This window comes from Drosophila willistoni, assembly GCF_018902025.1.
Source record: "Drosophila willistoni isolate 14030-0811.24 chromosome XR unlocalized genomic scaffold, UCI_dwil_1.1 Seg144, whole genome shotgun sequence".
Classification (NCBI taxonomy): Eukaryota; Metazoa; Arthropoda; class Insecta; order Diptera; family Drosophilidae; genus Drosophila; species Drosophila willistoni.
Window position 1 is genome coordinate 4,186,779 of NW_025814057.1, and position 15,405 is coordinate 4,202,183.

Genomic DNA, 15,405 nt, shown 5'->3' on the forward strand with positions numbered 1-15,405 from the left:
AATTCTACGTTTTTAAGTTCTTAATTCTGTATAATTTAATTTCTATTACCTATGTCAGAAAAAAGAACAGCAACAGCAACAACAATAACATAGAAATAGGTAAATTTATATGTATATATATGTATGTATATGGCAAAATGTCCGCAAACAATTTGTGACATGAAAATCAATTTAAAATGCATAAAATATATTGAATATTCAGTCCGACACTCCTGCTGGCCAACCATCTAAACTAACTAAACGCAACCTCCTCTCTCTCTCTCTCTCTCTCTATCTCTTTTTCTCTCTTCTATGCTCCCTTGAGAGAATTGGAGTGGGATAAAGTTGAGCAGTTAAATCGTATCTATAGAAATTATGCAGGCAAATTTATTACAGTCCGGAATTTAAATGAGTCGAAATTGTGTGTTGTGTTGTGTTTCATTGTTTTGTTTTATATATATATATATATATATATATATATATACGCATACATATATAGACAGAAAATGTGCACTTTTTGTTATTCATGTTGTTCGTGTCGCTGTTGTTTTTGTTGTTGTTGCAATAATGAAAGTTACTCAATTGGAATATTTCAACTTATGTGCTTAACAAGAACAATGTAAAGTGAACATTTGACAATGCACAACCCCCGCAACCTTCACACTCATTTCCCTCAAACCTACACACACACACACAAACACACATACACAGAATCCTCAGTCAATTCGCTCGCTCAATCACAGAGCTTGTACCCATGGGAATCGCCAATTTATTTGTCACTCTCACTCGACGACCCTCAGGGACAGAGCACGAGAGAGCAGAAGAGAAAGAGAGATGGAGATGAGCCAGTGGAGATTCAGAGACCGGATATATGCACATACATATAGCATCAAGAGCATCGAGCATCGAGCATCGAGAGTCAGTTGTCCGTCCCACATACAGTTGGCATCCTTTTGTGACTTCATTCAGTTTTGCGGTACATTTGATTTGTATTTCTGCCATATCGTCCTTTCTCTCACTCCTTCTTCTACTCTCGGGGTCTTTGTTTCTTCATTGGCATTTTGTGCTTTTGAGTTTAGCCAAAAAAAAAAAAAAAACCAACAACAACAACAAAAACTAGAAGTGAAAAACGAAAAGAAGATGGATACAAAACGAAAAACGTTCTAGGGTAAAACGCAAAAGCGAATCCTTTACGTATTTCATTGTCAATTGTCGTCATTATAATGTCATTGGTATGTGTGAAACGTTTGTGGAATCGGTTTGGAAATGGTTAAGCAATTTGGTCAGCTCTTGCCCTCACTATCTGTCTTTCTCGCTCTTCTTGTTTGTCCTTCAAATGGACAAATGAAGCATTTTTGGCTAATATATGCAGATCTTTTGCATTTGTATTAAGCATTCGATCAATGTTAAAAGTGTCATTTCAATTTTTGATCCTAGATGAAGGAGACTTTTTTAGCATGTCTTTATGCTCTAACCTTAGTTAATTAACTGTCTAAGTTCGTAGGAGAGTAATCTAGGTCTTAACTTAGATTGACAAATCAATGTTGACATTATATTCTATATAGCATTTTATGTAAAGCCAAGTAAAGGGAATTCAGTTGAAGATCTAATATTATGGGAAGGATTAAAATCCTCATGTAAATTATTGCTTAAAAATTGTTATTATTTTTGTCATGAATATTGAGAGAGATAAGAAATTTCAAAAGCTATCGGATCGTTAAGTTATAAAATATTTGATTTTGCTGCTTTTAAGCTAGAAAATAGTTTACTATGGACTTTTTGTTATGGGGCCATACAGGTTTAATTTGCACGTTAGTGTTGACGAAGTTAGAACCGGACGGACAGGGCAGAGAGATGGCGAGCTGGCGAGCATATAAGCAAAGGCAGCAGAGACAATCGAAAGTGTCGTCTTAGAACTCTATTAAAAATCTTTTAGAGCGCTCAAGTATAAAGCAAGAGATGATGATGAAGTAGTTGAGTTGTAGTGGTAGCAGACAGACACAATAGGTGGTATGGCCCAGGTCCCTTACTGACTATAAAAACGAAGCCCCTTCCCCCGCATAACCCATTGGAATGAGGGGAACAACAGAAGAAGACGAAGAAGAAGATGCAGGCTGCTGCTGCCTGTGGATGAAGATATTTATTTTAGGGATAAAAGGAATTCAGTAGGGCTTAAAAGTGCGGATGAGTGCCACTTCACGAGGCAGCGTAAGGAGCAAAAGAAGAAGAAGAAAAAAAAGTCAGAAGAAAAGAAAAGAAAAAAAAATAAAAAAAAAAACGAATGGCAAATGCGGGGATAAGGACAAGGTTTAGGAGAGAACGAGGACATCGTGGACGACGAGGACAAGCACACAACACACGCGACAATGACGACGTCGAGCACCAAGCAACAGCAGCAGCAGCAGCAGTAGAAGGTGGAAAAGACAAAGCGAGAGTCCTCAAGAAAACACCGAAGAGTTGAAAATGACGTTAAAGTAAACAAGATGAAAATTAAAAGCAGAACGAGCCAAAAGTAGGGAGAAGCGAAAACAAAAAGAGGAGAAAGCAGCTCGCGGCTTGGCTGGTGTTGGGATTTGATTTAAAAATGGAGTGGTATTTAAATAAAAATCTTGTTGCATATTTACGGGACAGAAACAGGAGAAAAGTAGTCATGGGTGGAGGAGCATAGGGTCGGCTTGAGCTGAGCTGAATTGAGTTGGTTGTTGGTTGCTTGGTTGGTAGGGCCCGGCTCGGTGCCCCAAAAGCAATTTGAGTGCAGCTTAATTGTCACTGCCAACGGCGGTCTTCAGAGCTAGAAGTTGGTGCTAGTAGACTAGGCGAAAGCCTTTCACCCAATTCTTTGTTTTTTTTCTTTTTTGCACTCTTTGAATAATTTAAAAACTGCCAAAAAGTATGCAAATGCTTTGCGTTCCTTTTTCATTCTCTCGTTCGGCCGTCTGTTGGCATTTCTGTTAGAATCCGTTTCTCTTTTTTCCATTTTACAACGCGCACCTGTAGAGAGGTTGGTTACCCTCAAATTATGCAGTAAAAATGCCATTATATATATGTTGTTGCATACTTTTTGGCATTTGCCACTGCTAATATGTGTAAATATGCATTTTTTGAACGTTTTACAAGCGAACACATTGTTAAATTAATGAATTGAATTTGGTTTAATGGCAAGGGAATGGCAGGATAAAGAAAATGCTGAGCTCGTCTCTTGCCAGCTCCATTTAACCCAATTTCGTAAAGAGCTCTTTAATGTCCAGCTGCATATCAGCTATTTCAACTAATGCCCTACATGCCCAGCAAAATGCAATTTTTTTTGTTGTTTTTTTTTATCAAATTATATACGATACATTGCCATGATTTAGTTTTTTTTTTTTTTTTCTTTTTTAAGCAACCTTCAATCAAACACGAAGAACAATACCAAACTAACGAAAAGAAAAACTTCCTGACATATTTGAATGCAAATTTATGCAAAACGTGTCAATGTGCTAACAACAAAAACAAACGACCGTTGGAATAACGTGTGACTAACACTAGTCTAAAAAAAAAAAAAAAAAACAGAACCTGAAAAATAATCTCAAGCCTGAGTGACGTACGTGAAATGTAAACTGTGCCAGCAGGGTGGTCGGTTGGCTGGTTGGTTGGCTGGTTGGTTGACTGGCTGGTTGCTGTACTCGTGCCTGATTGACGTGGCCAACGTTCTCTAATCCGTTAATAGAAACATTAACGAGGCATTTTTCGAAAATTATTTCAAGCACGCGATACCAAAGGCAAAAGCTGGGCAAGCGGAGTCAAGTCTACTCCAAGTCAGAGTCAGAATCAGTAACGGAGTTTCGTTCGAGTCAGTTCGCTCTTCAGCACGTCAGTCAAGTTCAAAGTGCAATATATATACAGATATATATATAGAGCGAGAGAGAGAGAGAAAGATTGAAGAGTTCAGTTCAGTCGGTTGGTTGAGCTGAGTTGAAGCGGAATCACGTCAGAGCGAACATTTTTGTTTTCATTTCGCCTCGATCGTTAACCCCTTTTGCAGGGCATTGCTGTGCCGTGACGAGTTGGTCTTCTCCTGCTTCCTTTACTTGTTTTTGTTTTTGTGTATTTTGGAGGGGTGGCCTTTTCGCAAAACTGGGCAATCAGTGCATGTCAGAGCCCTTTGCCTGGTGGTTGTTGGTTGCCTTTGCTTTTGCCTTTGCCTTCGATTTCAAGCAGCCCGAAATAATTGCACTGTAATGTGAAAATGTCTAGCACCCAGACCAAAACGAGTGTGTGTGTGTGTGTGTCTCGCTCTCTCTCTCTCTCTCTCTCTGTTTCTCTTACTTTGTTTGCATGCCAGGCTGTTGTAATTTTTGCACGTTCACTGTAATTTCCAATCTCACTTTTGCAATCGGTTCCCTACAACATTTTGCTTTTATTTTATGCCAAAAGCTACTTTTTTGATAGCCCAACTCCATTCACACACACACATTTGCTTTTCGCGCTTTTTATGGTCATGCCCCTTCTTCTAGTTCTTCTACTTCTTCTTTTTCTTCGATATCCTTCGCTCCCTCTGTCTCTCAGTTTTTATTGCAGTTTACTATTTATGTGTCTGTTGCAATTATAACGGAAACTAGTTGAGTGCCACAGTGGGACCATTTCAATTGCAGCTTTGCGGCAGGCCATTCTGAAAAAAAGGGGGCTTAGGCTAATGGCGGTTGGGGGTCTTCAAAAGCCAGGCTAGGGCCTTCCGGTTCAGTCATTTCAGATATGAAATGAGAGAACATTAACTTGTAGCAAAAACTCAATTTGAAAAAAACGTTTTTGCATACAAAAACTACGAAAGTTTAACTAGATTGAAATTTGGTTTAGAGAATATATCAAAAATTTCTTACAATCTCTTTGTATTATATTTTAGATCTCTATCTGTGGCAACTATTCTAAGTTACATAGCTTTTCGTATTTGTTGCTACTAACAAAATTACATAAGACTTTCCACTAAATGGAAAATGTATTAAGAATATTTCGAGACGAAATTTGTTATAATTATTTCAAAGTAGAAATCTTAAAACATTGAATTACTATCAGCTAAAGAAATTCACTTTATCCAACTTTACTCCACACATATGAAGTCACAAATTGAATTTTAAAACTTTTTACAACATAAATCTAAAAATTGAATTATAATCTTATTGAAAATTTTAACTTTTCGTTCCAATTTTAGAGCCTTCAGTTTCTTTCACAGGTTTTTGCCACTTATTTTGTTTGTGAATCGTTGAAAACTTTTCCTTTTTTCGAGTTTCTTCTGTCTTTCTGTCTACACAAAATGCAAAGGAGCTTTAATTTATTTCCGTTCAATGACTCTTTCGGTGACTAAATTTGTTATCTGCCCCAATGTGCACACTGTGGCACTGTGTGGCATCTTTGCTTACAAATGCAACTTATTGCTAATTAGTTTTAAATCGATGACCAGAGCAAAGCAAACGTGCACAGACTGACTTTCCATTTGCCAGTTGCCGGTTGCTGCCGTTTTTGCCCATGACCCCATGCGAAAGGAGAGATCGAACCTAACCGAAACGAGACAGAAACAGGAAGGGGGTAGGGACTGAGACTGGACCGGAACCAAACAACCGAAGCTCAGACCATAAAACTTTAGAAAAGAGTAAACAGTAAAAATGGCATAAACTAGAAAACAAGGGGGTCCAAAGGACTAGCTCAAGACCGACCAGCCAGCCACACAAAAGATATGACGAAAAATAAAATTCATTTCTCCCCTCCAACCCCCCCTCACTCGCGCCATCTATATAATGGAAATGCGATCACAGTTCGCTCAACTAAAAAGGCCAGCAAATTAAAAATGGTAAAAAGCAACAGCAACAAACTAATGAATAATCAATTTGAATGCAAAAGAGGATCTCAACAGATTTACAGAATTCTTTCCTTTAGTTATATTTATTTGATTCTGCTGCGTCTCCCGTTTTTATTATTGTTGTATTTTGGGCCACGCCTTTTGTTCGCCGACGTCGCACACTAAAATGTAATAAAATAAAGTGTTGGGGATTTCGTTGCGCCTTCTTTTTGATATTTCTCTTTTTTTTGTTGTTCGCCTTTTTTGGTTTGCCTGATTGGAGGAACGAATGGCGTGGTGTGGTTAGGGGGGAGAAGATGGGTTGGGTTGGGTTTCGGGCGGTAGTACCCGCAGGCTCGTCAATGGTGTGAAGTATGCAAAAGAAGAAACACAACATCGGACAAAATGGGAGAGCAAGCGCGGGCACTGAAAATCGATTGAAAAACTTTTAAGGCGGCTAAGAGGGGCGAGAGGCGTGGCAGAGCACGCAGGGACAGAGAGTAAAATCAAGCGATTCGTTAGCTCTTTTTCAATACACTCACGAAAAAAAAATCCCCAAAAAAAATGCATTTTCTCAAATTGAAATGAAAGGAAATATTGGATTTTCTGTAATAAAGTTTTTTCTCCCCCCTTAATAAAAGGATTTAAAGAGGAAAGTAAAAAAGGGGGCCTAGTAAGGATTGATATATCACAACTATATATTCACGATTTTTTTTACTTTTATGCTTTGGGCGCTTAACCAAAGTATCTGTTGGACAGTCTTAAGAGTGATCCGCCAACAATCTACTCCTATCTTTCGACTCTCTTTAGCTCTAAATCCTGTCAAGCCATCATTTCCTGAAATAATCGTTAATTGTGTTGAAGCATCTTAAAAAGTTCGAAAAATCAAAAGCAGAAAGAAACGGCAAAGGCTAAAATCCGCAATTACAAAGGATTTCAATTTAAAATTATACTAAACAGTGTTTCAATTCTAATTGGTACACAAAAAAGGTAATATCGACTGAAACTCGCAACTTTTAAGGGGCTTTAACCTATACCTAACGTAAATTTTTGGGCCATGTATGATTGAGATTGAGTAAGGGCAGAAAGAAAGAGGCTCGGAGTCAATTTCATTGCTCAATTATTTCGAAAAGTCTTTTGCTAGGGTCATTCTAAGCCATCCCATAACAAAAATATCTTTGTTTTTCTCAGTGTAGCTAGGCTGTTCCAGCACTTGACGCTTACTCCATCTCCTGTTCGTTGGTTTTTCGTGTATTTTTTTTTTTTATAGATTTGCTTTTATTGTGCGGTATTTATTGCGGTATATGCCTCTGGCTGACTTTTTTGCTCGCATTTCTTGTTGTTGCTCTTCTCACACCCAAAGACGAAAAAAAATACAGACGAAAGAAACAACAAAATACAACAGAAAAAAAGAAGCAAAATCGCAGGAAGCTTCAAGCTGAGTGGCAGTTTGGATTCGAATTGTGTAGGGTCGGGGTTGGAGTTGGGGTTGGGGTTGGGGTCGGGCTTGGGGGTTGCATGAGGTTGAAGTTGGAGTCAGGCTCTGGCCTGGCCCACCATAAGCCGCTTAAATTGGTTGGCCTTTTTTCGTCGTTTTTTTCTTTTTCGGTTGCATTGTATTTTTTTTTTTTTTATAAATTTCTTCTTTTTTTTTTGACTGCTTTTTTTGTTGTTGCTGTTGCTGTGTTTTGGATTTTGTCGGTTGTAAAAAAATTTTGCGCTCTGGTTATAAAAATTGTTAATTAAGTTAAGTTTGAAATGTTGTTTTATGGCTCTGTTGAGCGCTCCCTTTTTTTGCCTTCTTTCTCTTTGTGCCTTTGATGAGTCTGGGAGCGGTTAAATGTAGACGACGACGCACATAATGTAGACGAATCAAAATCAAATGAAAATGGATTTTCAATTTCATTAGAACTCTAAACGATTCGACGACAGGGAGGCAGACTTTAAAGTGTTTCTCACAAATTATATAAAAAGGTTAACCTTGAAATTAAATTCAAGGCGGAGAAACATTTTGAGAACATTTACAATTTGTTAAAAAAGCTTTAAATAAATTATTATTATTATTTTCTACTTTATGTAGAGTTTCTCTGGCTTTTGAGTTGGCATGTACGTAAACGTGTCCCGTTTCATTTGATCATGGAAGTGCGAGCGAGAGCGAACTACCAAATCACTTTAGAAAATTTGATAAACATTGTCATTAGTTTGAAGTCTTGCTTCATAGGACTTTTTATAAACTGTAATCAAAGATAACTTGCAAATAACGGCAAGGAATCCGAAATTCTTCAAAATGTCTAAGGTTTGTCTACAAATTCTAAAGACAAAGCTGCGATTGTTGGTAATGCATAAAGAAATTGTAAAGAAGTGTAGACTTTGCCATCCAAAGCTTTGCCTGGAAAATTCAAAAATAAACTATATATAATCAGTCCTTGCCAATTGTTCCTTACTATCATGTTTAACTTTCATACTAAGCCTAGTTTAGAAAATAGCAGGTTCAACTGAATATTAGAATCCTTTCTAGAAACAAGTTGTTGAAAAAACGTTTCAATCTCTATAGATAGTTTTGCATTATTGAGCTGGGAGTTCAATATTTGGCTCTTGAGAATTAAACTATTGCAATTTTTGCTGCTGTAGTTTCTAGTACTTTGCATAAATCATTCAACATGCTTGGGAAAGGAAGCAAACATTTTGCATATCATTTACAATTTCATAATCCAGCTTTCACACAGTATACACTAGCAGACGACGATCCTTTTGTGTGTGTGTGTGTGTGTGTGAATGTGCGGGTGTGCGTGTGTGTAGATACTGGTAACATCATTAGGGGGCAACCCTCTTCAGCTTTCAGTATTTGGTGCAATCGTCTCCTGGTGGTTGGTTGCTTAGTTGGTGTGTGTCGTCTGCCACGTTTTTGTTTGCTTGTTTATTGCGGGATAGAGAGACAGAGAGGGGGTCTCTCTGCTTGGCTTGGGCTCAGCCAAATCCTCCAAAAATGGCGCATTGTGTGTTGAGTGTGCGTGTTTGTGTGTGTGGCCTTATCTTTGTAAAGAAGTGCTTACATTTGTGCAGCAAATGCAAAAACACACACACTGTCTCTCTCTCTCTCTCTCTTTCTCTAAACTGAGCTGAGAAAGAGACGTTGGCTCTGTTATTTAAATAAATCGTTGCATACTTTGCGGCTCTTTGCCTGGTCTGGACTGGTGCAACTTTAAATCTCATTTGAATTATTATACAAAAAGCGGCGTGAAGGGAAACATGAGAAGGGGGTGGCGGTTGGCGGGCGGGGTGGAGGCAATAGCAACAGAGTGTTTCTTTCTTTGCTACTGCTGCTGTTGCATACTTTATGGCGTTTTAAGTGCTGCGACGATTTTTGCAAATGCAGCGAAATGCAAAATGTTGTTGCCTGTCAGGCGTAATATGAATATATATGTATGTACACATATATTTGTGTTTTTTTTTTTATTATTATTTTAAACCCAACACCACTCTATATTATTTGTATACATAAATACAGCAAAAAATACATACATACATACATATTGCTCATGACCCAGATCTCGTCTTTCTTTTTACTGCATGTAATTAAACATACCGAATACAACACGCCAAAGGCCAAACCTGTCATACCGCACATTCCACAGCCCACCCATATACCACTCTCTCTCTTTCTCTCTCCCTCTCTTTCATATATACGGGAAAATATTACGCATGGTAAACCGAGAAGTGGCAAACATGAGCGACGTTACCATCAAGAGCCGCGCGTCGCCCTGTACAAATGTGGGCCAAAAACAAAAAAAAACAACAAACTGAAATGGGTTAAAATTTTGCGCTAATTTGCCTTGCGGAATGATGTCGACGACGATTGCCATTGAAACTGAAAATCATTTCCACGATTTTTCGCTGCTTAATCGAAATCAGGGACAGCACAAACCAAAAAACGAGAAAAAAAATGCGAGGGAGAGATAGACTGTTAATTTGAAGGCTACGAAATGAAAGAGAAAAAAGTATATCCTTTTTATTTTTAAGGCTCTTATTTATTTAAACTCTCGGAATTCGCAAGCTCTCGTATAGGGCGAAAAAAAGTTTTGAGTTAAATCCGATTCAATTGAATTAAATTTATCAAGTGTAACAAGTTTTTATATACTTAAAATTCAAACTTCAACTCAATTCAAACTCAAAGACATGGAAAAAAAATCAATTATAAAACAATTTCTGATAATTTAAATCACTAGTTATATGATCATAATCCCGAATTTGAAACTGTTTTAGGATCTACCTAGGATGAATATTTGTACAGTGTTGGAAGAAATAATAGAAACGGCAACCTACTTTGATTTTAAAACCTTTTTTTTTTACGTTGGACAAATTGTCCGACCTAACAATCAGTGTTCAAGAATGTGGGATAGTAGTTCTATTATTTTTATTCATTTCGACGCCTATTTTCACGAAACTTTTTCTTCTATACGCTTTTAAGTAGAACTACCACGTGTTTCGGTTGGAAAAAATAATAGAAACGCTCAGTATTTTTCACGTCAAAAACATTTTAGATCTCATAAAAGTTAATTTTTGGGTTTATTTTAATTCTAAATAAAGGTATTTAATATCCATTAAAATTGGTTGTGATTTCTGTTTTAATTTACTAACATTATATGCAGTATGGGTCGTGGCACGCACTCCTCAGAGAAAGAAAGGGAAATCATGAAAAAACTAAAAAACTCTGGTCGTTCAATGGCAGAAATCGCAGAATTAATGAATTGCTCAAAAAAAAAGTGTTTTCAGCTATTCATTATAAATATAAACAAGAAAATCGAGGTCGAAAACGTGCCACAACATCAAAATTTGACCAGGTCATTTTGCGAGAAGCGAAAAAAAAAACCATTCTTTTCATCGGAAAAGCTCAAAAACAAGCTAGATGCATCAATAACGAGTATAACTATCCGGACAAGATTGGTATCATTTGGGTTAAAGGCATATAGTGCTAGAAAAGTACCGTGCTTGAGCAAGCAAAATAAAAAATGGAGAATAGATTTTGCTACTCAACATGTGCTTTGGGCCAATTGGAAAAATGTGCTATGGGCGGATGAAACAAAGGTCAATTTGTTTGGATCTGATGGCAAGGAGTCTGTAAGACGACAAAAAAGTACTGGTTATGAACCAAAACACACTGGTTATGATCCAAAACACACTTTAAAGACTGTTAGGCACTAAGGTGGAAACATTATGTTTTGGGGATGCTTTTCTTCTTCAAGTGTCGGTCCGTAATTATGGATAAAGGATAAAATGTGCGAAATCAACAAAGTAAATATCCTTAGCAATACTATGCTTTCTTGTTCCGAAGAAGAATTGCCTTTAAAGTGATAATTTCAGCCGGAAAACGATCCCAAACACTCGTCCGAGCTGGCAATCACATCGGTCAAGGAAAATAAAGTTAATGTTTTAGAGCCTCCGTCTCAGTCCCCGGACTTAAACCCAATAGAACAGCTTTGGGGAATATTAAAGAAGAGGATTGCTGGTTATAAGCCAAAAAATAAGCAAGATTTATGGGAAAAGGTCCAGGATGAATGGTATTCTATAGAACCAGCAATCTGTGCTAAGTTAGTTGATTCCATGGGACGTCCTAGCCGCGAAGTGTTGAAAAATAAGGGTAGTACGACTAAATATTAATTTAACTATTTGTTTAAAACTAAAATAAATATGTGTCTGGAACAACAACATTATATTTTGTATTAATAAAATTATCGTTTCTATTTTATCTTCCAAGGGGGGGAAAATAAATGCCTTTGTTTTTGTATTAAATTTATTTCAAAAAACATAAAACATTATTTTTTTTGTTGCTTGCAACAGTGTCTTTAAAAAAAAACATTCAGCTTAAAAAAAAGTTGTGTTTTGCCAAAGATAGACTCAAAAAAAAGGAAATTGTATGCCGTTTCTATTATTTCTTCCAACACTGTATATATGTATAACATGGCAAAATATTGTGCAATTTTTTCTCTACCTAACAATGCCAAAGCCAATATATAAATAAGATATAGTACTCTGTTAAAATATTATTCTTTGCAAAACTGTATATTAAATAGATCGTTCCTCTATATAGTTTAGTGCTCCGAAATGAAATGTACGCCTCTTAATTGTATATATACTTCTATGTCATTGGAATACACTTATCTGCTATACACACAAAACTTGTTCTATTTAAAATTCTTGAGATTTTCTTCACTTAAATTTTCTCTCCTGTTTTTTTTTTTCTTTTTCATTTTGCTAATTTCATTCTGCTTTGGTATCATTAATTTCATAGATTCCACTTCGATACTCATTGATTTCCACACGCCATTAGCTACTACTAAAACAACAACAACACATTGAGAGAAAACCTGCAACGAACTTTAAACTTGGGTTTCCTTTCCCTCCCAGCCTTGTCTCTCCAACTCCACTCACTCCACCCCTGAGAGTGGAAGGCTCCAATAAAAGCAAGTCAGAACGCCACTTGATCATTAACAGCGAACCGCGTGCAAGTGTAGGAGCTGTGCTATTTAACAGCTTCGAGCAATTGCAAAACGTAAATCAAATGCCACATTTTGCAGTGGCAGCAACAGCACCCACACTCACACCCACACCCACACCTCTAGACCCGCACACTCACTCTTTTATTTTATTTGCAATTTTTAACAACTTCAAACTGGTGTGTGTGTGTGTATGTGTGTGTCTGTAAGTGTGCAGAGACAGAGAGTGAGAGGGAAAGAAGATGCCAACACGATGACGATGTTGGAAAGCGGGCAAATGTATGTTAACCTGGCGATGAAACTTGTTTAGAAAAATAGTATTGAACTTGGAAATTATACGTCAGAAACTGATGCAAAAATTGTAAATTGTTGCAGTTTCTTTCCTTGAAATTCATCACTATTTTTGGGTTATTTTAAATTCAAAAACTCCATACTTGTTCATGGCGAAAATTTCTGAATTGAATCGACCGTCTTAGGTCTTAGGTTAGCACACATTCGGAAACATGGTTGAGAAGTTCTTTAATATACAAGTGTTGCAATTGTTTTATTTGGATTGAGTTATTTGATTAGTTTCAAATCAATTCCAATTCAGATTCTTAGTTTGTTTTAATTCTAAATCAATTCAAATTTTGAAGACATTTTATAGTGTTCTTTCTTAATTGTTTCAGATTCTCAAATGTTTCTTGGCAAATTCAAAGCGTCCACTCTGTATTAGTTTGGATTTCGAAATCTTTCGTTGACATTTCACGTGCTCATCTCTAATATCCACATGCTGGGCGCCTCTATAACGTAGTGCAGTAGTCTATGTAACGCTTGCAACACTTGGCATAGAGATATGGAGAATGTGGAGGGAAAGGAAAGGGTAGGAAGTCTGCCTGCCTGACTCTGACTGCCTGGTGCCAACTGTTGGCTGTTCGCTGTGTTGGGATGTTGCACCAACACACACACACACACACACACAATTTTGATTTATTATTTTGATTCCTGTTACTTTACTACCTGGCAGGATGCTGCCAGGATACCTCCATACGCTCCCAACCCAAATACGAAGCAAACCATAGCAAACCAACCATTTTGGCCTGCTCATTTTACCCACTGCATCATCGTTGCGCTGCTCGCTCGCTCGGTTCGCCCAGTCAGAATGTTTCGTTGCTTTTTCTTTATTTTCTTTGCTTCCACTTCTCCTTATTCTCATTTTTTTTTCTTGATTTTTATTCACACGGTTTTCTGGTTTTATTGCTCCAATTACTTCATGTTGTAGTCGTTCACTTTCTGTATGGCACTCGAGTAGATTTAATATTTTTCTTCCTGTTTCTACACCATTCAGCCATATGTGTATATACACAGGGAGGGGGCGGGGGGAGGTTGTTCCTCGCTTTCTTTTAATTTATTATGTACGGCTGCTTTCTGGCTTTGTTTTTTTTCTTTATATTTTTGCAGTGATTTTATTGTTGCTATTTTAATGATTGATGATATGAGAGACAGATTTTTTATTTATTTTTCATTCACAATAATCATGGAATTGAATAGCATAAATTTTTTGTGTGCCCAACATCCGCATATCCGTATTCCACATCCGCGCAGCCGCATCCTTTCAACCATAAATCTCGACCTCGACTCGCAGCATTCTTGACAACAACTTGATACCAATTAAGCACTCACAATCACATGCTGTATAACCCTTTGCTTCCATTTCATCTTCTCCTCCCTCTCGCCCCATGGCGTTTGCAATTTTCCCCATTTGTTTTTTGCAACCGTTATACCTCGACACCTGGCTCTTAAAACAGAGATCAGAGAGTGTATGAGAGGGAGAGAGAGTTGTTGGCAGAGTATGCAAAACGCTTAACTGCACATAAAATATACAAAACTAACTTAGTTCGCGCATATCACTGGGCATAACTCATGAGTACCCCTATTCACTTTGCCTTCCTGCTGCTGCTGGTGCTGCTGCTGCTGCTGCTTCCACCCGTTTGCCATTTAAAGCTGACTGCACAAAAACAACATGGTTGACAATAAAACACTAACAGAACTAAGAGAACATACAACGACAACGCAATGGCGATGGAGATGGAGAAAGAGAAGGTTAGCAGAGAGGGTGTGGGACAGAGAAACCAATTTCTAACGAGCAGCAAAAGTGTCCTCGAGGCGCTTTGCCCCCTAGATTGTCCCCTATATCTTTTTTTTCTGCTGGCAAATCTAACATTCCCTTATGGGGTGGGTACCATAACTATGTGAAAAGACAACTAAACAACATGATCAGATACAGCAAAAAGAATTAAGGACTGAAATCGTCTTTGGGGGCAAAAGAATGCTTCTAGTTGATCCGTATGGAATAGTTCGTTGGTTTCCAAAGTCTACAGGAAACGCTTCAGTTGTCTAATTAAGATCTAATGTGCTCCTTTTTGATGTACTTTGAGACTCTTCAGAATAAGCATATTACCGTCAAATAGAGCATTCAATTGGATTGTTTTAATCGTCATCACCATGATAAGTCTCCTGGAGTCCTTTTCTTGAGTTTAACCCTTTAGAAAATGATTAACAAATGATTATATTCATAATTCACTAACAAGAATAAGTTTGTAAGAGAATTTAGCTTGGTATTGGATTAATATCAAGTTTAATAACAAAATATAAGACTAATGTCAAATATGACCCTAAAAATGGTCGAAACTGATGAAATGAAGAGATCATTTTCAACACATCAAGTAAAGTCGTGCCTAGAGTAGCACTTTCTTTCTACAATTGAGTCATTTAAGTTCAGCCATTGAGCTCATTTATGACTATATTAGTCGTAGAAGACTATACAGAAAAAATTCGTGTTTGAATTATAAAATGCTGGCTGAAGTTCTCATATTTTTTAAAAACTTATGAGTAACTTAATTTTGTATATTGAAATAATATTATGAAGTCTGAATTTAGACTTTTAAAGTTTCGGAATAAAATAATTTAAAAAATTTGAAAGTAAAATCTAATTCAGAGCATCTAAGAATTAGCATATCAAAAAGATATCTTTAGCTGATTCCCTAGTTTTTATTTACTATATATTTCTTTACTTTTTTTTTGCTTGCTGTTTTCATATGTCTTTTTTTTTTTTTGCTTTTTTGCCATTCCACTAATGGCAAC